At 37.7% G+C, this 21,220-nt stretch overlaps 1 long non-coding RNA gene across 1 annotated transcript in view; it reads right to left on the reverse strand.

The window, feature by feature from the left end:
* The window catches only part of LOC311431883, a 54,028-nt gene extending 34,220 nt beyond the window's left edge, over nt 1-19,808 (reverse strand). Inside the window, exon 1 of the long non-coding RNA XR_014689689.1 lies at nt 19,691-19,808. This is a non-coding gene — a long non-coding RNA (uncharacterized lncRNA). The remainder of the gene's footprint in view (nt 1-19,690) is intronic.
* Between the last annotated feature and the right edge of the window lie 1,412 nt (nt 19,809-21,220).

Genomic DNA, 21,220 nt, shown 5'->3' on the forward strand with positions numbered 1-21,220 from the left:
TTCTAACACTCCAGCTAATTACACAACTGCTGGAGGTGAAATGCTCCACTGAGGTCAAAAAAGACCCTGTTGGTGCACACACTGATCTCACAAAAGTGTTTGGGATTGAGTGGCTGCAATTTCCTTGTTTTCTGAAGGATCCTCTCAGTTTTCATTGAGATAAAGGAAATGCCTCCCGAATTCTGTTACTTGACTCTCTTGTATTTTGTTCTGTGAATAAGATCCTCAAAGAATAAATACTTGCAGAAATCTATCTCCAATTTCCCATTATTGTTTGAAAGATGGCTTAGAATTTTTCCTTTTCATTTCCTCTGTAGTGCGTTCTGCTAAAAAGTGTGACATAGGTTAACATAGCTTAAATGCTGTAGTCTGGAATTATTCAAAATTAAGAACAATGAATCCTTCTCTCTGGCTTAGGGTAGATAGATAGAAAGCTTTAAATATTGAGCCAAACCTGAGTTTAATGACAATATTAGTGAACTGTTATCTATTTATGTTAGTGTTTTTTTTTGTTTGTTTTTTTTTTTTTTTTTTTTTTTTTTCTTCATCGATGATCTGGACGAGGGCATTGAGTGCACCCTCAGTAAGTTTGCAGATGACACCAAGTTGGGTGCATGTGTCAATCTGCTCGAGGTTAGGAAGGCTCTGCAGGAGGATCTGGATAGGCTGCACCGATGAGCTGAGGTCAACTCCATGAAGTTCAACAAGGCCAAATGCCAGGTCCTCCACCTGGGGCGCAATAACCCCAAGCAGAGCTACAGGCTGGGAGATGAGTGGTTGGAGAGCTGCCAGGCAGAGAAGGACCTGGGAGTGATGGTGGATAGTTGGCTGAATATGAGCCAGCAGTGTGCTCAGGTGGCCAAGAAGGCCAACGGCATCCTGGCTTGCATAAGAAACAGCGTGGCCAGCAGGGCTAGCGAGGTGATTGTCCCCCTGTACTCGACTCTGGTGAGGCTGCACCTCGAGTACTATGTTCAGTTTTGGACCCCTCGTTACAAGAAGGACATCGAGGTGCTTGAGCAGGTGCAGAGAAGGGCGATGAAGCTGGTGAGGGGCCTGGAGAACAAGTCCTACGAGGAGCGGCTGAGGGAGCTGGGCTTGTTCAGCCTGGAGAAAAGGAGGCTCAGGGGCGACCTTATTGCTCTCTACAGATACCTTAAAGGAGGCTGTAGCGATGTGGGGGTTGGCCTGTTCTCCCACGTGCCTAGTGACATGACGAGGGGGAATGGGCTTAAGTTGCGCCAGGGGAGTTTTAGGTTGGATGTTAGGAAAAACTTCTTTACTGAAAGGATTGTTAGGCATTGGAACAGGCTGCCCAGGCAAGTGGTGGAGTCACCATCCCTGGAAGTCTTTAAAAGACGTTTAGATGTAGAGCTTAGGGATATGGTTTAGTGGGGACTGTTAGCGTTAGGTCAGAGGTTGGACTCGATGATCTTGAGGTCTCTTCCAACCTAGAAATTCTGTGATTCTGTTGACTATAAACTAAACCTTAGCAATGATTACATTACTTGCTTACCTTTCAGGTAAGTATATTTGTCTTAGATGGAAATTCATGGTAACTAATCTTAAAGATTTCAAGTACATCACTGGAATTTAGGTCACAATTGAAAGGCAGACGAGTGTTAAGAGGAAATGACACTTGCTCAGTAGCTACTTCATTTGAAATTTCTAAAGCTATGGAGGTTGTCTCCAGATGAGACAATTAAAAGCTGATAAGTTCCTGAAAAACAAAAACAAACAAACAAAAAACAAAACAAAACAAAACAAACAAACAAACAAAACAAAAACAAACAAGCAAACAAAAAAAAAACAACAACCCCACAACTGTTTCATAATTGCTGTGGTAGAGCTGGAACTGAAAATTGACTGAAACTGAAAGCATATTGATATACATTTATATAACAGAGAAATCTGTAGCTCAGCTTTACTAAGGCAGGTCATGCTTACTACATATTGGATGGGATGTGGACACATCCCATGGGACCCCTTCCCATCACAGTGGAATTACCAACCTGCAAAGACAGGACTGGGATTTAGAGAAATAATTCTGAACCAAAATTAGATGATTGTTCATGCTAAAAATTGCCTGTTTTTCAAGTCTATAAGAGTAAGAGATAGGTAAATTGAGATGATATGACCTTGTAGCTTAGACAGAGCAAGACATATTGCAGCTGATGAGGTGTGAAGAACTTTATCTGGCCTCACCTGAGAGCAGAGATTACTCCACTTAGGCTTTTATTCTGCAGTGTACATATCATATTGAAAAGCAGGGGAGTGTGGTTCTTAAAGGACAAATTAAAGGAGAACTAAAATAGACTCAGGGTCTGGCGATTAGCAAACAAATAGATTTCAGTGGAGTCAGGTAATCTTAAAGATCTGGGAACGTGGGCATTAGAGGTGGTGGGAAGACATGGGAAGACAGCTAAGGTAACTGTTGATCCCCTTCCAGTGACAGCTGCTGAATATGCATGCTCTTTTCACGGGGGTCTGATTGCTGAGAATAGGAAGAGTGAGTGAGCAAGTTCTTGAAGAAGTTAGGAATAAGATTGGGAGTCCTAAATTTAGTGCAGTCAAGCAACAGCCCCACTTCCCTAGGCTCTAAAGGCAGTGGGAAAATATCATCATAGCAAAACCATGGGGAAGGGCCATAAGAGATTAAGGGCAGCCCTTCATCACAGAATCACAGAATCACAGAATTTCTAGGTTGGAAGAGACCTCAAGATCATCGAGTCCAACCTCTGACCTAACGCTAACAGTCCCCACTAAACCATATCCCTAAGCTCTACATCTAAACGTCTTTTAAAGACTTCCAGGGATGGTGACTCCACCACTTGCCTGGGCAGCCTGTTCCAGTGTCTAACAACCCTTTTGGTAAAGAAGTTTTTCCTAACATCTAACCTAAAACTCCCCTGGCGCAACTTAAGCCCATTCCCCCTCGTCCTGTCACCAGGCACGTGGGAGAACAGACCAACCCCCACCTCGCTACAGCCTCTTTTAAGGTATCTGTAGAGAGCAATAAGGTCGCCCCTGAGCCTCCTTTTCTCCAGGCTGAACAAGCCCAGCTCCCTCAGCCGCTCCTCGTAGGACTTGTTCTCCAGGCCTCTCACCAGCTTCGTCGCCCTTCTCTGCACCCGCTCAAGCACCTCGATGTCCTTCTTGTAGCAAGGGGCCCAAAACTGAACATAGTACTTGAGGTGTGGCCTCACCAGAGCTGAGTACAGGGGGACAATCACTTCCCTAGCCCTGCTGGCCACACTGTTTCTGATACAAGCCAGGATGCCGTTGGCCTTCTTGGCCACCTGAGCACACTGCTGGCTCATATTCAGCCCACTATCCACCATCACTCCCAGGTCCTTCTCTGCCTGGCAGCTCTCCAACCACTCATCTCCCAGCCTGTAGCTCTGCTTGGGGTTATTGCGCCCCAGGTGGAGGACCCGGCACTTGGCCTTGTTGAACTTCATGCAGTTGACCTCAGCCCATCAGTGCAGCCTATCCAGATCCTCCTGCAGAGCTTTCCTACCCTCAAGCAGATCGACACACATGCATAGCTTGGTGTCATCTGCAAACTTACTGAGGGTACACTCAATGCCCTCGTCCAGATCATCGATGAAGATATTAAAGAGGACCGGCCCCAGCACCGATCAAATGGAAACAACTAAGAAAGGGTTTGTGAGAAGGGTTTTTTGTTTGTTTGTTTGTTTGTTTTTTCCAAATAATTTATGATCTGAGTGACCCAGGTTAGCAAAATCTGATTAAACTGCAAATCTGTCACTAGTATTTCTCCAGGACATTTCTTACCTTTATTTTAATGTAATCTCCTGTTTGGTTACAACTGCAGATATAGCTAAGAAAAATCGGAGAATGTTAATTCGTTTATGTGTTTAGACCTGCAAAAACATTTGCTTATGGCTGTTAGCTTTTATTTATTTATTTATTTATTTATTTATTTATGCTGCTGTCATGGCAATAACATATTTTTTCCTGATGTGAGATGTGCATCAATGTATCTTTTTTTTTTTTTTTTTCCCCTGACATTACTTCTTGTTTGGTAAATGGGTTATAAAAAAACCTATCATTTTCATTTCAGATGCCAGGAGTGAGCTGAAAAAGAAGGCTTTTTGTATACCCTGCTGCTCTGCCTGGGAGGTAAAAAGGGGTAATCTTTTTGCACACCACACGAAGCAGGTGATATTCTTTTGCTACCAGAAGGATCTGAAAACTTTGTGAAAATGGTGCTGTTTAATACTTTCCTGTGGCAAAGGTTAGCTCCTACATGTGTGTGTTGGTTGAATAAAACATTTTCTTATTAAAGTGATATGCTTCAGAAGGATTTTGTAACTGATGAAAATGTAGGAAAAATACAGATTGCTACTGAATTTTTTAGTGACACATGTCACAGACCTAGCTGGCTGCTGCATATCACAAAATACAGAGAAACATGCATAGTCTGTTCGAAGGCTGTTTATTTCAAAGATACAGACATTTAAAAGAGCTGTAAAGGGCATATTATTATGCAGACTTTCAAGCATATTAAGTCTATTTGGAGAAATGTGATACAGATATATTGCTGGCAATGCACAAAGAGGTTATAGGCATGCTGTGTGCTAGACAATATGGAGTTTACAATATGGAAATAAAAATTGATTCCATGAATGCGTAGTACTAATATATGCAGCCTTGCAGGACAGCTTTCTAAATTGAATTAAAAATGCAGAATTTATTGCAACTGTTTTGGACTTAGGGAAACAACATGACCTTGTCATTTCTATACCCTCCTGATATGTATACGATAGGAAAATATAATTTCTCTTTCACTTCAGGAGCAGTTACTTATGGCTGTATTTCCTTCCTGGCAAATAAAACTGAAATGGTAGAAGAAACCTTTTACCTGTGAGCACCTCATTCTTACTAATTCCTGCTATATTTTGTCAGCATCAGAAAATATATTGTCAAAACTGTCACCAAAAATAAATTCAAGTGGAAGGTATTTAATTTCCCCCTGCCATACTGCTGCATACTGCATGCATGTTCTCTATCAATCAGAACAGGAGTCAAAATTCTCAATAAAGAAGGAAACTTGCCAGTTTTCTGATGTTAAAAAAATATATATTTTTACTTTTTTTTTTTTTTTTTTTTTAAATTATTATTTCAAGGTCTGGATTCCAAATGTCAGACATGGAAAATTAAATTGATTAGATCAATTAAAAAAATTCTCAACAACTGTAATTTCAAAAATATTCCTAGAAATTGTGAATCAGCATATCTTTGACATAAAATACATTTATGTACTGATCAGGCACTTAAGTTTTATTTTCTCACAGACTTTACCAATTTTGCTGAAGTAAAACCTAGAGTAAGAGAATAATACATATATTCATCATATATACATGTACTTCACTGAAACAAATTAACATGTGTGGTAAATGAAGGTAAAAGCTGCTCTTGAATCACAAAGAAGAAATGTGGTTGAGAGCTTGGTGGATAAGGTAGATACAATGAGAACAAGAGCCAAATGAGCTAGGAAAACAAAAGACAACATGGGTGTCACAAGGCTCTTCCAAGTTTACAGTGATTCAGAAGCTGGAAGCCTTAAAACCTGTATGCAGAGAAATATAAAAACAAGATGACATTACTTGCTTATTTTACCAGATAACTTATTTCAATTACACTTTTTTTTTTTCTTCTTTATTTAAAAAAAAAAAAAAAAGCTAAAAAGAAAACACCACCAACAAACCAATTGAACAACAACAAAAAATATGCCTGATAAAACCAGACACTACCTATTTAGGAATTAGTGGAATAAAACAAGGGAAATCTTGAACTGACCATGAAAGTCACCATCTCAGTTCTGCTCCTTGAGATGTGATTTGGATTATATCTGGTTTCTGGAATAGGACCCATCATGGGCTTGATATTAACATCATGGGGATGAGAGAATGTTCCAGGGATACCTCCTTGTGGCCTTTTAAAGGGGTCTTATAAAAAAGATGGAGAAGGACTCTTTACTCAGGTAGACAATGGGGAATGGTCTTAAACTAAAAGAGGATAAATTTAGACTAGACATTAGAAGGAAATTCTTCACTGAAAAGGTAGTGAAGCACTGGCAAAGGCTGCCCAGAGAAGCTGTGGATGCACCAACCCAGAGGTGTTCAAGGCCAGGCTGGATGGGGCCTTGGCCAACCTGATCTAGTGAGTGACATCCCTGCATGTGGCAGGGGAGTTGGAGTTAGATGATCTTTAAAGTCTCTTCCAACCCGAGCCATTCTTTTATTCTATGATTCTACGATTCTAGGATTCTACAGTTCTATGATTCTATGATTAAAGTGCCAACCCAGCTCAGGGACAATTTCTGACTTTTTGGAATGGCAATCACAGCATATCATAAGCAAGGTTTTATTGATGTCAGAATCCACACTGGAAAAATAGATGCTTCATAGCATCTGCTGCTCCATAAAGAGAAGCAGAACATAATTAAACATGCAGCATCTTGCACACTATGTACAGTGTTAATCTAAGCAGGTAAATCAGCTCAGCATGGTTAACAATGTAGAGGGCATACAGTATAAACATAAATAATAAAAGCAAGAAGACATCCTTTTGCAGACAGTGAATAATAATCATCAAAATGGACTCTACAAGGACAAGTTACTGATGCAAAAAGAAAGCAACCATAAAGCACCTACATGCCCCAGAAAATCAAGAGAATGATTAGAGAGATTGTTCCTGCTTTCCTATTCCCAAACTTCCTAGGTATTAGTACTTCATAAAATAGTTCTTCAGCTATTTCCACATGATTAAATTTTGGTTATCTCAGTGCAGCAGGATAATTCTATTCAGATCTGCATGAATTTCACATTGCTATCTCTTTTTAAATCTGTAATATATATAACAATTTGTTTTCCTTTTAAAACAACAAATGGAATAAAACTGTTGTCATCTGGTCAGATTTGAATTGTATTGCTTACTTTGGCAAGAGAAATTAAATTTTACTGGGAATTTGACAGATAATCAAAATGAAGCCACAATAGATTTTAAATTTTTCCAGAGAGTTGAAAAAATCAACTACCACTTTGTAATACCATTTGTTTATAGAATTTGTATGACAATGACAAAACCTTGGAACTTGGAACTTTTCTGCAATAAGTTTTAAGCTTACAAAATGGTCATTTAATAAATTTTCTTAATAAATTTGCCAGGTCTGTTGACAAGGTTTCTGTTTTACTCAAGGGGGGAATAAGAAGTCAGAAGGACAGGAACATTTCAAGGTATCAGTCCAAGGGCTACTGTTACTTCTGTGTAGTCTCAACAAAGCTAAAGCTGAGCTTCAGGTGTTCTGTTTGTTTCTTCCCAGATATCTAGCCTAATGCCCTTCCTTATTTCTACTGTAGCAAAAGGAAAAACAGCAAAGAACTCATCTTGCTGGCTTTAATTTTTAGAGAATTTCTTATAGACGAGGTACCAGATAAATCACATTCTGGACCTACAAGTTTGAGAGATGTCACATCATATTCCCTCCTTCCAGTTAAGGAGACACAGATGACATCAGCTCCTTTGGCATCATGCATTTCAGATCTGTATTAAATTAACACAGACAGGTATGTGCCTTCATCCCTACTTGACTGTAAATATGTTCATAGAATCATAGAGTGGTTTGGGTTGGACGGAACCTTAAAGATCACCTAATTCCAACCCTCTTGGCATGGGCAGGCATACCTCCCACTAGACCAGATTGCTCAAAGTCCTATCTGGCCTGGCCTTGAACACCTCCAGGAATGGGGCATCCACAGGTTCTCTGGGCAACCTGTTCCAGCCATGACTCCTTTTCCTATCACTACACTGACTACACCTATCCAGCTTCCCTCTAGGCTCCCTTTAGGTCCTGGAAGGCCTCTGTAAGAGCTCCCTGGAGCCTTCTCTTTTCTATGCTGAGCAACTGCAACTCCCTCAGCCTGTCTTCATAGGAGAGGTGCTCCAGCCCCTTGATCATCCTCGTGGCCCTCCTGTGCCCTTGTTCTAGTAGGTTCATGTCCTTCTTGTGCTGTAGGCCCCAGAACTGAACACAATACTCCAGGTGTGGCCTCATGAGAACTGAGCAGAGGGGGACAATCACCTCCCTCATCCCTCTGGCCACACTGTTTTTGATGCAGCCCAGGATATGGTTGGCTTTCTGGACTGCAAGCACACATTGCTGGCTCATGTCAAGCTTCTCGTCAACCAACACCCCCAGGTCCTTCTCCTTAGGGCTGCTCTCAATTCATTCTCCACCCAGCCTGTATTTGTGCTTGGGATTGCCCTAGCCCAGATGCAAGACCTTGCACTTGGTCTTGTTGAACTTCATGAACATCCCTTCCCTCCACATGCATTGACCACACTGCACAGCTTGGTGTCATCAGCAAACTTGCAGAGCACTTAGAAACTCAGATTAGAAGAAGCCTCACACAAGTTGAGGTGCAGTGTTACCCTTGGGTATACTCCATTATTTTGCAGAGCAGTCAGGTCAAAAGGATGCCCAAGATTACCTGCAGGGTCTATTGCCTTAAGTAAAATCCCTTATTGTCACAGCTGGGCAAGCCTTCGATTTGATATTGGATACAAAATAAAGAAAAAGGATCTGAAACACATCTTAGAAATTTTCCACAATTTCCTGTCCAAAAGATTGCTTACCACAAATTGCACTTAGTAGGTGGCAATCTAGCTCCCTTTGGCTTTTGGGTGCTCTTTATCTGCACCTTTTTCAAAGGCATAAATATTTACAATAATATGTTTAATTTTAACTTAATAATAAAAAATATATGTTATGATGCTTTCCCAAATTTTCCATTTTCAAGTATTTTTTTATTATTTTAAGCAAAATTTACTGTGAGAACTGCTCTAGTTTTTTTTTTTTTTTTTTTTTTTTTTTTTTTTTGTTACATTTCTCTTGCCTTTTTTGAGCATTGCTACTGTGCAAGATCCTACTTCTTCACATTAAAAGTCACAAAAATTTCAGTGGACCCTTTATGACAACGTGTTTAGAAGACTGAAAAATGTTTAAAAAGTGAAATTTTAACATTTTAGGAAAATATTTTTTTGATGTATTGACATGAAGATGAAAACTTCTGCTTGAACCATAAAACTATGCAAAAGTATGAAAAACAAGCATTGATTTGCTTATTTTTTTTTTTTGACCAGTTCTTCAATGTCAGATAGAATAGGAATCTCAACAGAGACTGAGGTTTCCTGAAATATTTATTCCACATTTTTCCAAAGAATCTACTGCTGTAAGTGTATCCATGAAATAATTATTTTTTTTAAACCCATCCCTTTCTTTCAACCTCACAAGTTTCTTTGCATTATATGCATACAATAATTATCTCTCAGTCCTCAGCCACAGACTGTTTCCACCCTCAGAAAGTTCTTCTGACAGCATATTTTTATTGCTGCTATTGCATTGCCTTTAGCTATTTTAGGATTTTATATGACCACATGTCACTGCTGTAGCTGAGCACATTTTCCATAACATGGTGGATGATAGTCTGTGATTCAAAACAATAATTTTGGCAGTGATAACTGATGGGTCTGCAAACGTTTTATGGTCTAAACCATTGCCCTGATATGATTTTATTTTATTATTTTTTACTTTTTTTTGTTGTTGTTTTTTTTTGTTTTTTTTTCTCTGGAGCAGTATGGTCACACGTCAGGAATCTCTTTTATATATGACCAAAATGCATCATGTTAGAAAATGTATCAGCTATTCATAGTTAACACTAGAAGCACTGACATGTTTTCTATTATGATGAATTTTCCCAGTGTAGGGAAACAATATGTAATATTATTTAAAGTCTGTGTTAAGGACAAGAATACGGTCTGTTAAAATAAGAATCAGCTGAAGATGCTGTACAAATGTAATTTCTTGATCTGTGCTCAGGTGCTCTACCAAGTGAAGCCAACTCCATCATAGGAGAAGCAGAACTGCCTAACTTGATGTTTTTGGCTTCCATACATTTGTTTTGCCTCACAGATGAAAATTAGATATTTCAGGTCTCTCAGATGGTGTAAAATCCACTAACTGGAAGGAATAAATGAACAATAATATTTACAATTTTACATTTTTTGAATATCCCTATTGTTTTTCAGATAGGATTCACTAAATTTTCAATAATATTTTATGCTCCACAATCATTATTATTCAAACTATATAGCTTGTGGTCTGTGCATAATCTGGCAAATTAATCTTCACATTATTGCAGGCAGTATGTACACATCTTGCAATATGGCATTCTTGTACTGCATAGTAACCAGAGGGAGATATTTTTTCTTCCCTATATATTCCTGGAAATGAGGAAAGGAGACACTAAAGTAAATAATTTTCTGGCTGGTTTCACTCAAAAGCTCCTGTGGAATCTGCTGATAGCTTTAAAAGAACTTAATAAAAAGTTGGAAAAGGGGAGATTGAATAGGATAAGTAATAAGAACCAAGGTGAAGACAAGCCCTGAAAGATAAAGCTACTGAAATATATAGAGCTTCAGCAGAATCTTTTGAATTAGTTTGCTCTTAAACCACTTCAACTGAATATGGGCCCTGGAGTGCAATTTGCAGTGATACCAAATTGATAGAAATTGTTTTTCTATAAAGCACCTTGGAGTGTTAGCTTTGATTAATCAGAAACAATTATCACAGCTAACAAAGCACAGCTACAAACACAGAGAAACCACAGTCATGGTGAAGTTCATAGCCTTCTTGCACCTAGACCTATGAAGTTCCACAGGAATGTAGTCTCACATGCAGGACAATTTGTTTTATATTATTGCTTCATGTATATTTTTTTGAGCACCACTGTTATCAGGTGTCTGTTTCAAAACTAGAAGAGCTTAGTCACCCTTGGGAAATAACTTGGCTAACTTTTCCTAAACATCCAAGCAACAAGACATAAAGGTTTCCTAGTGCACCCAGGCCAGTGTTAGGGCCCAAAGCCAATTTACAGATCTGGGGCAAGCCAGTGGAAATCTTAATTAAAAACAAATTCTTCTCTTAGATGAGAGAGGGGCTGGTATTCTGGGGACCAGGATATTTAATCATTTTTCTCATTTTGCTACTTTAAAATATTTCAGACTAAATATCACCTGGTATGGAGGGCTTTGTTGGATTCATAGTCTCTACTGAATTTACTTGCAGTACATTCAATGGTTGATGTCCCTGAGTGACAGGGAAGTCACACCTAACCACCTCAGGAACTGTGAATCTAAGTCCTGCCCCTCTGGGTTAAGCTCAGAGATGCTTGCAAATAAACTGAACCTGTTGACAGTCTGTATAAATACAGTGAGTTATGGGCTGTGGCAAGTCAAGGTTGAACAGGAAACTTATTCAGCCAGCTCTGCAATGGGAGAAGGATTGGTGGTCAGATGAAGGCAACAAATCCTTATAGCTCTGTGACCCGGATCATGAGTCAGACTCTACATTAGCTGTTTCAGGGCCAGAATTCTTATTGCCACTGATCAAGAGAACAATTACATCACTTGAAATGCAGGCTGACAAAGATCCCCTGGGCTATGCTTGTGAGTGCTCTCTGAATGTTCAAGACAGCTGCTGAAATGCAAGATATAATATATTCACTTTTTTTTTTTTTTTAAGTATTATTATCTGAATTTCATCTTTTCCCAGATAGCATCATAAATCTTTTTTTTTTTTTTCTTCCTTTTTTTTTTTTTTTTTTTTCTTTTTTTCTCCATGGGCACTAGGGGTGGAGTTTTTTATAGATTTTTTTCATAAATCACAACTAGGCCTTCCAAAACAAATAAAGGATTAATTGTTTTCTTATGAAGACTATCATAGCAGCTCACCTTGAAGACCTACTTGTTTCTTTTCCTAAGTGCTATTGGAAATTACCCCCCAAATACTGGAAGTTATGGTTTTTATTTTGCAGTGAGTAAATAGAGGTATAGGGACATTAATAATATATCCCAGAAAATACTTTTTGAGCTGTGGAACTGATCAATGATATACATGTCTATCATGCTGCAATCCAGCATAGAATCACAGAATCATAGAATCAAAGAATCATAGAATCAAATATTGGCTGGGGTTGGAAGGAACCTTAAAGATCATCTAGTTGCAGGCTTCCTTGCCGTAGGCAGGGACACCTCCCTCTAGAACACATTGCTCAAAACCCAGCCTGGCCTTGAATACCTCCAGGTATGGGTCATCCACAGCTTCTCTGGACAGCCTGTTCCAGTGCCTCACTACCCTTTCAGTGAAGATTTTCTTCCTAATGTCTAAGGGGCCAGACTTGCATCCTACACAGACAATGGCAGGGATGAGAACCCAACAGTTTTCTTTGGCAAAGGTATCCCTCACCATCACTCTATTTTCTTTCTCCTTTATGTTCTCATTGCTGTGAAGCAAGGGAGTGTTCTAAAACCTGTTTCTGCCTATTTGCAACACATCTTTGACATCACATTTCACAATCCTGGACTTCCTTCTTTTCACTTTAATTTTTATTATTCATTTATTTAGTTTCCTTGCACTGTGCATCACCTCTAAAATCAGGAGCCAGACGTAGATTAGGGACCGAATCCTTCTTGCCAGTGGTGCTTTTCTTCCTTCCAGCCATCAAACAGCTATTCTGCACTGTCCTCTGTGGTGAAGGTTTCAAGAAGAAATCCTCCTGCCTCCCAGCTACACTGGGGCAAAAAATGAGGCAGGGCTGATGAGGCAAAATGTGCAGATTTTTTTTTTTTTATATATATATATATTTACATTTTTGTGTGTGTGTGTGTGTGTTTGTGGTAGGTTATGACAACAATAAACTCGGAGGTTTATCTCTATTGTATTAGGAATTGTATGAACCTCTAACAGTGATGTCCAAGGAAATGTTGACTGTTGCAATGAACTCTGTGCAAAATGAAATAGCATGAAGGAAGTGCTGAGCGAAAAGAAGCACAGGTTTCATTTCTTACTGAAAAGCATTGCCATCTATGGAGAAAATTGATTCCTTCAGCAGTTGAATCTACAAAAATGCATTAGGAATACAGGAAAAAAATCACCTTTAAAAGCGAAAGCATCAAATAGTTATTTGGAGAGGTTTGCAAGTTTCATTTCTATTAAAAATGCAGTTGCAAATGAGTAAAAAGTTGCAGAGAAAGCAAAATGAAGGAAAGTTTGTGATACAAAAATATTGGCATCTCTAGCTCATCCTGCTCCTATTACCTATGGTTTAGCATGATGTATTATGTAAATACAGAAACGTGCCTTTTAAAACCTGAGTAAAGAACTGACCTGCAGAATAAGTAGAGTCATCTTATTATTGCACATTGAAAAGTATGTCCTGTGTTACAGGTTTAGATAGAGGGGAACAAAGGAACTACTCTGAGTTTAATTTTTCAATGCTTATTCCAAAAATAGATTTGTAGTGTTAAATAAAGAAAACTGAAATTCAGAACTGATGTCTTGTAAAGTCTTTACTTTTGGTATGGTTGTCCCTTATCTGCAGTTCCCTAAGGAACAGAAAAAAATATTATGCATGATATTAATGACACATAACACACTTTTAAATATTTTTTACTGTCTTCCTTCTTGATAAGTTAATTATAGCATTAAGAAAGCTTTAGTATTTCTTTCTAGTAGGGACACAAAACATCTGTATTTTCATTTTTATAATATTACCTTTCATTCGACTTATCTTCTAAAAGAGAAAGAGTGAAGTACATTTATAATATGATGAGATAAGAAAATGCAGACAATATGAAAGGATATCAGAACACAGACATTTTTCCAGGTAGCTTATTCCACTTCAGAAAAAAATACTCATTGCTTTTGTATTGTTCCATTTATGATGTAGGATGTGAATTGCTTGGGATGGGATGCTGCTTGCAGTGCAGGCAGCTGGGTTAGATGCTCTCATTTAATTTGATTTTATAAGCTCCGAAACTGTAGGCTGCTGGCATAAACAGCTGATCAAATTAAATGCCTTCTTGAACAATAAGGAAACAAAAGAAACAGTTTCATCTGCCTATTATTTTTTAAAACGTTCATGTACTGAAGGAAAAACAAACAAAAAACAGAAAAAACACTGGAAAGGAAATACAGGTGGAGATAGTTTTGAGAAGGGAATTTTCCTATAAACATTTTTCTCAGCTTATAGATAAATCAGTTGAACGAGATCTTTAAAAATCTTGTGACACTGATTACAGAGTAAAAGTGGATAAGCACTTTATAGAATGTAATTTACTCTTTGTACATTAATTTTATGTTCAGGAAATATCCATGATCAGACTAAAACTGAACTACAAAATAAAATAAACTTTCTAACTAATGGTTATAATTACTGCATTTGGAGATAATTCTTGTATAGATTAATGACAAATCAGTAAATCCTGCTGCAGTATATGTGTTTCCTAGTTTTGAAATTTGAGCTTTGTTGCATTTCACTTCATAACTTTTAAATATCCTAATTCTAATTTAAATCCAGAAAAAAAAAAAAAAAAAAAAAAAAAAAAAAAAAAAAAAAGGAAGCCAAAACGATATTAATTCTCCAGGTTAAATCATTTTAGGAATGGTACTGCACACAGAGGATTAAGGATTTATGCAGTTTATATCACTTTTCATTTTCTGAGCCCCTTTAATTTTGTCCTCTGGGATACCATTAGCCAGACTGTAACACTAAAAAGACTTGGGTTTGATTCACTTCTAGGAACTTAGGAACTTTGGAGAAACTGAGTCCAACAAAAATACTGCAGTTGTGGTTTCTTGCATTTCTGTCTAATAATATTTGTGGACATAGGGAACATCAGTGCTGCAATTTTGAATGACAAGAGGACAATTTAACTTCAGTAGAAGTCAGTTTTCACTTTTCTTTATAATTTCAATTTGTTGGGGTGACTCCAACAAATGGGGGAGTGGTTTTGTGCTTACATTTCTTGATCACTACAGCTATTGTTTTAGCTCTTCTGTGGAGGCCAGATTTCATCCCTAAATCCAAGTTTACTTCCATGCCTCCAGCTAGGAAAGCCTTTTATTCAGCAGTGAGAATCTCACTCTGTTTGTCCAGGTCTTCTGGGTCTCTAACTAGTGTCTGCCTGGAAAAAAATACTGTGAAAGGCCTTTATACTGCCTAATCTAGGCAATAAAAGCAGTTTAATCTGTATAATGTGAACATTCCTGTAGGTTTATGACAGTTGTCCCCAGAATTTCTCTCTACTGTTTATCTAAAATCTCATTATTCAGCTCTTGCTTAGTCAGCTCTCTGACTACATAAATCTTATATTTTGTCATTTTAATTCTGTCACATCCAAAAAAATCAAGTTGATTGTAAAATGATTGAAACAATTGGGGTTCATAACAGAAACAAAGGGGAAAGCATCTGGAAATGATTTGGGCATTATCCCACCTTAAGGAAATACCTTGTGCAATTTAATATGGATTAAACTCTATGATTACCAAACAGACTCTGTAGGAGTGCCTATACTTATGGATTCTATCCAGTGTACAATGTAAAATTTACTGTAAATATCCTGAGTTATTCAGTTGAATTCAAAGTGACAGAGGCATAATTAAGACTGGTCTAAAAATATGGAAATTGGACTAAAACTTTTCCATGCTGGAATTTTCAGGGTGGGTTGCTTTGTCAGTTATAGGTTTACTTCATTGTGTTTGCCACAAACAAGATTTTACGACAATAGAAAAATTTCAATAATTTCAGCTGTAGAATTTGGCTTTTTTATCTGTTCAATTAATTGATCCAATTAATCCTTTGCTTTTTGCTCTATGTCCCTCTTCATCCAGGTTTCTGTGCTATATTTCAGAGGTTAAACTTGGAAGTTTAACAAAATTTTCTAAAATGAGTTTCCAATAACGTGAAATTAGAAAGTGACTGAGGCAAATTTAAGTAATGATAATAACAGAATCCACTGATTATCCACTGTCAGGCATTGACAGCTGATGCATGTTCAGTATGGGGTGAGTACTGCCAGTTCCATCAGACTGTCTCCATAATGTCATTGCTCATAACTCTATACACTGTCATTTTAGTCTGAGATGGGAACAATGGCTTTGTCCTATGAAAAGCAGATATTTCCTGGGCTTTGTGTCTTCAGTACAATGGGAGAAACTGGTCAAAATGAGGATGGTGTAAGTGAAAGCTGAAATAGATTGTCTAGCATTTTGTTCTGCTAAGCCTCAAGATAAATAATGTTTGCCAGTCTGTGTGTGGTCACACTCTTGTTCTTGCTGCTAACAGTCATACCTGTGGCACTAAACAATTTATATAGCCAGTAATATATCAACCCAGAGAACAAATATGAATGAGTGAACCCTCTGAAATGCCCTTCCTCCACAAAATCAGCAGAGCATAACACATCAAAATAAAGGTCAGCACAGCCCCAGTGTAAACACTGCTAGTTTTCTTTGATTGGTTTTAACTCAGAGTCCCATTTATCAGTGTTAGCCACCCAAATGATCTCTGTATTTCCAAACTGTTTCTAATTTGTTCTACTGCAACCATTAAAAAGGCAGACAATTATTTCTCTCTCTTCTTGTTCATCATACCTTGCTTTCTCTAAAAACAGTGTAAAAATTTACACTTCAGAATTCCAGAAGCAGACAGGGATTAATAGTTCTACTATTACTGCTCATTATTATTTTTGAATTTTGAAGTTACTCTCAGACACACAATAACAGAGGTAATGAGAATAAAAGAGCATCCTAAAGACCACATCTCTCAGATAAAGTTTTCTTAACTAGAACCATTAAGGAAGACTAAATCTGGGAGGTTTGAAAAGTTTTTAGTCATTTTACTGGCAGTCAGCTAAGGAAAATGGGACCGAACATCTACAATATGTGCTTTTAGCTTAAGGGCCAGTAAAACTGATTAAAAAGGCAAAAGTAGGAAATGTCATGATTTAAAAAAAAAAAAAAAGACAATAAAGATAAATAGATTTGGTAGGAAAACAGTCTTCTTTTGCTAGCTCAAAGAAAAAGGAAGCCACCTTTAGCTGAAAATCTTTCCTGAGTGGATCAAAAGGCACAAAAAGCACATTGATGTTGTCCAATTTACTTGATTAAATATTCATAGTGGGACTAACAGTAAGATTCGCCTCCACTTTAATCAATAACAACATTGTTATTGTCTGTGGTAGGTGTGCTTATGGCCCTCTTTGCCCAAATGAAGATGATGCATATTTCTCAGGCTTCAAGACCTTTACAGAACTGTTTTCCATCCGTTTGGTGATTCAGTTGCCATTTAGCGACATTTAAAATGTTGTGCCACATCTGAGACATCCAAACAGGGCAGGTACATATGACTTGGGGAGACCTGCCTCCCTGAATGAGGACTGTGCACTGGGTCTGGCCAACCACCACAGAGAGACAGACAGCTGTATTATGCAAGGCATCTCAAATGACACCACGTAACTATATTGAGGCAAATGTTTCACCTCAGGTTTTCTGATCACAGACTTTAAACCTTTTTCCTCTGCTAAAGTGGCTTGCCATGATTTAAGTCACAAAGATTAGTGAGGAGTTAATTTTGGTCACAAACAAATGTACAAGGCATTGTACTTGGTGTTGTTGGATCTATCTCCTTTTATCACCATTACTAGCTTTTCCAAAGTGAAAAGATTCTAAGCGTTATCAGTTTCTTCCACCGTCTTGCAGTGCAAAACTAGAATGGGAGCACTTACTCTCTTGATTTTTGCTCTCTAATCCAAATTCCCTTTTCTTTCTCTTGCTGGGCCTTCATACCACTCATTCAGTTCTGTATGTATTTTGTCAATAGTGTGAGAGCTCTTCCTTTGAAGACCATCAGGGGTCCATGTCAGTAGTGATAAGGACACATTCTTTGCTGCTGTAACTTGACATACGGCCCAGTGAAATCACCTAATACATTAGCTCATTGCTTTTCCCCTTGAGTTAAATGAAACAGAAGAGGAAAGATGCTTTGGTTTTAGTGGGTAACTGAAGCAGATAATATCCTTTAAAAGGAAACATTAAAATCCTGAATTTCTGTATTTGCTTTAACAGCTCAGAATAAAGGCAAGAGCAGGTTGGTAAGCATCACTTGCATAGTTTGGTAAGGTCAAGAGCAAGGCTGAATATCTCTTGAAGTGCACAATTCAAACATGAAATCATTGATTACCTCAGACTTATTGTGAATCTTTTCTCCTACCTGCATTATAATGTGGCTTGACAGTTAAAGGCAGATTTGTTGTTAAGTCTGAAATGCATGGTTGACTAAATCTTGAATATAAAGATGGAACGTGTTTTCAAGCATGTATAAAAGCAAACCTCTGAATCCGTACTCTGTGCTCTCAGATGCCTAGTAAATGTCAGGAGCTAGAAATAATGTAGAGGGGTAGAGTGACTGACTTATGAGGAGTTGTTCAAGGATCTGAATGTTTATAACTTGGCCAGATAACTTAGCAGGAAAAGGTAACAGTCTCCAAACACTTTAACAGTACAACTATGAAGAAAGGCAAGGGATTTAGGCTGATGAAAAGGATATCCAAATATACATGCTGGAGCAATAATTAATAGCAGAATTCTGACAGCATTTTCTACACAAATATTAAAAAAAAAAATCCTTTATAGTGAATTAAACCTTATGACATCAAAATGAAAAGTATAAAGGAAATATAACACTCCTTGTAGCTGAGGAAGGCTTAAATAGTAAGAATCAATTCCAGAGTTATTCTAGACATATTCAGTGTCATTTGACACATCTTTCAGCAATCCAGGTAGATTATTTTTTTTTGTTTTTGTTTTTAAAAAGAGAGTCAGTCCTGAAGTAATGGAAAGAAATCATACAAAGAAATTCCAAAATAATATTTTCAAGATGTAAGGCCTATTATTCTGAGCAATAATCTTTACTGGGAAGTAGTAGGAGACTTATCATTGGAGTCAATATTAGAGCTCTGGAGGATATATTGCAGAAAGCAATCTTGTGCTGGCATTGGCAGTGACTGCATGATATATGCATATATATATTTTTTTTTTCCTATCTCCAATACCTATTATTTTAAATTAAACAAGAACTATCTCACAGGATTCATGCAATTTGCCTCATGAAAAGGGAAACTTTGAACAAGACTATAAATACACCTCTGAGTTTTTATGACATCAAGTTGCCTTGATTTACTGCAGTGTCTCTGCAACCTTATGCAGTACTGCTTGTAATTCAAAGCTGTTCCTTGTAATACATAATAAACATTTTACTTTTCCATCTTTGCTCTGTCTCAAATGGTTAATGAATATAAATTGAAGATGAATACTGGCAATTTTAAAAATACATATGATATATTTTTTTTTTCTAAAATTTGTTTAACTTTTGTAGGTTCCAATCTCAAGGCTATGTGAGGAATTTTCCCACATGTCTGCATTGCTTTGTCTGTGTGAGTACTAAAGCTTAGCGCTCTTGCTTTTTCTATTTAAAGGTTGTTGCTTGAAATAGCCAGAGAATTTGACTGTTTTTAAGAAACAAACATTTTGCACTTTCATCTGCTGATGAAACTCTAAGTGACAGTTGCATTGTAGCTTGTATAATCTACAGGAATATAAACACATGCTTTAGACTGCATAACATTTGGCCAGAGATGATTTGCTTCTTGATTTGAAAATATGACCAATTAAAATAGGGTATTGTTGATCACACTGTTCATTATTTTAATATTTTAGGGCATTTGAAAATGAAAAATATTAGCAAATGGTGCTGTCAAATACCTCTGATGATCTCAGTAGGGTGATCTCAGTAGGGTGATGCATACTTTGATTCACATCATTCCACAATTCTCATCTGAGTTACATCTGTACAAATGCATTTACTTCAGGGGAGCTCTGCTGGAATAACCAAAGAAAAAAGATATGACTAATATTTCTCATGAAAAGGAATAAAAAATGGTCAATGCTGCATGAAAGTGCCAAGTGGGCATTTGAATACTCTCTGCCTCATTGTTTAACATTTATATGGAGATTGTGGATGTCATTCTGATCCTAGCTGACATTAGTTTTTGTTTTGCTAATAGTACAGCTCATTTCAATTTATCAGTTTCAAGAATGAAACTAATCTTTACTTATTTGGAGAAATCATTTCATGATATACTTTTAAGTCTATCATTTGCATGCTAGAACGGTTCTAGCTTCTAAACTGAGAAACTGTGTTTTATTTAAAAATCTGATACGGTATAGCTGTAATGAAGTCTCCTTTGACTGAGACCCCAGTCAATTTATACTTTAAGGATACAAAGCTTATTCTAAGTCTAATAAGGAACTAAGATTTCTTATATCAACATCTGTGATTACTATTTTACATAATCTCCTGTTACCTGGGAAACTCCATCCCATCCAGCTGCAGATACATGTATGCTTATTCACACTTCTTGGTTGGTCTGTAATAAACGTGCATGCTGAAGCATAAAATCTTTAATCTTTGGATGACATCATGTAGAGATCTGTATTTTAAACTTGTGAAGTTATAGATATTAAAAAAGGTAGCAAACTGGGTTGGTGGTGAGACACTATGTTTAAATGAGATAGAAACTTCTGAATGTAGCTAATTATTTTAGGGACAGCAATTTGTACTGTTGTTTTGTATATCAAGGCCAGATTGTCTAGGATAACTGTCAACATTGCTAGACACCATTATCTATGTACAGGGCATGACCAGGCAAGCATAATGACCATATATTTACATGAGTCCAGCATTTTTTATCCCCTTTTCTTTCCATTTCTTACATACGTTCTTCCCCAAATTACCTAAATCTCTCCTCTTTTCTACTTTTGGTTCCTCCGCTAAATGTTCCAGTAGAAGTCCTGTGCAGTTTCAATATACTCTTCTGCCTCCCATAATGTGATCCACCAGTAGGCAGCAATGACCCTTAGTCTGGCATGAGAAGTGGAGAGAGTTCCTGATGATTTGTGGTGATGGCTTTTGTGCCTGGGCACTGGGGCTGAGGATCTCCTGGGGAAGCCTGAGAGGGGTCTGGACAGGGAGTTAGTTCCTCAGGAGTCCTTCTTTTGTGTTCCCACCTGCCAATGTGCCCCTGTGCTCTTCTGGCTTGTGGACATCAAACATCCCTTTGACTGTCTGATGGCTCCCGTAATGGGCCTGACAGTAGCTGGGGCAGGATATTATTTGGGCTCCCCACACCTCTGCCATTGTCTCTCTGTGCTCCTTTGTGATTGTGCAGATGAGCTTTTATCACTAAACACTTTCCTCTTCTGTTAGTATACTCATTGAAGTGATTTTGTTTA

The sequence above is a fragment of the Aythya ferina genome, assembly GCF_964211825.1.
Source record: "Aythya ferina genome assembly, chromosome: 2".
Lineage (NCBI taxonomy): Eukaryota > Metazoa > Chordata > Aves > Anseriformes > Anatidae > Aythya > Aythya ferina.